Here is a 612-nt window from a genome sequence, read left to right as displayed (position 1 = left end):
CTTCATTTTAAAACTGATTCATATGTATGTATGTGTGTGTGTGTGTGTGTATGTATGTATGTATGTATGTATGTATGTATGTATGTATGTATGTATGTATGCATGTATGTCTGTGTGTATTCGTCCATCCGTTGATCGTATGTCACTTTAACGTCTCTTTAAATTTCTTCAAACTGGTTTGCTAGCATTACGAGTCATCACCTGAACGGCATCTGTAAATGGGTAAAGGCGCTCAAGTCCTATAACCGCTTTTTGCCGGTGGCAGGAGGTCAGACTTTCTCATCATAATGCACACAACCGATAATGGTACCACAAGGTGTCTCCTTCGACACTCTACAATTCCTGACAGCCCACCACACAGGACGGTATTTACCTACCTGAAATGAATGAAAAGTACACGAACTACCTAAATGGTATCTGAAGCAAAACCCAGACAGCTACAACAAATTGAGTAAGTCTGTCAATTTAGTGATGTAACGACTCGGAAATCAGAAGCATGTGCACGCGCACGCACACACATACACACCCACACGTACAGCCTATCCCATATACACGCACTTATATATATGCACGCATACACGCACACACACACATACGTATGTGTATATATAT

At 41.0% G+C, this 612-nt stretch overlaps 1 protein-coding gene across 1 annotated transcript in view; it reads right to left on the bottom strand.

Moving 5' to 3' along the window:
* The window catches only part of LOC106872519 (G-protein coupled receptor Mth), an 11,013-nt gene that overhangs the window by 9,529 nt on the left and 872 nt on the right, over positions 1-612 (bottom strand). The window lies entirely within an intron of this gene.

This window comes from Octopus bimaculoides, chromosome 9 (assembly GCF_001194135.2).
Source record: "Octopus bimaculoides isolate UCB-OBI-ISO-001 chromosome 9, ASM119413v2, whole genome shotgun sequence".
Classification (NCBI taxonomy): Eukaryota; Metazoa; Mollusca; class Cephalopoda; order Octopoda; family Octopodidae; genus Octopus; species Octopus bimaculoides.
The sequence above is the reverse complement of the archived record's forward strand: the minus strand, read 5'-3'. Positions and strand labels throughout refer to the sequence as shown.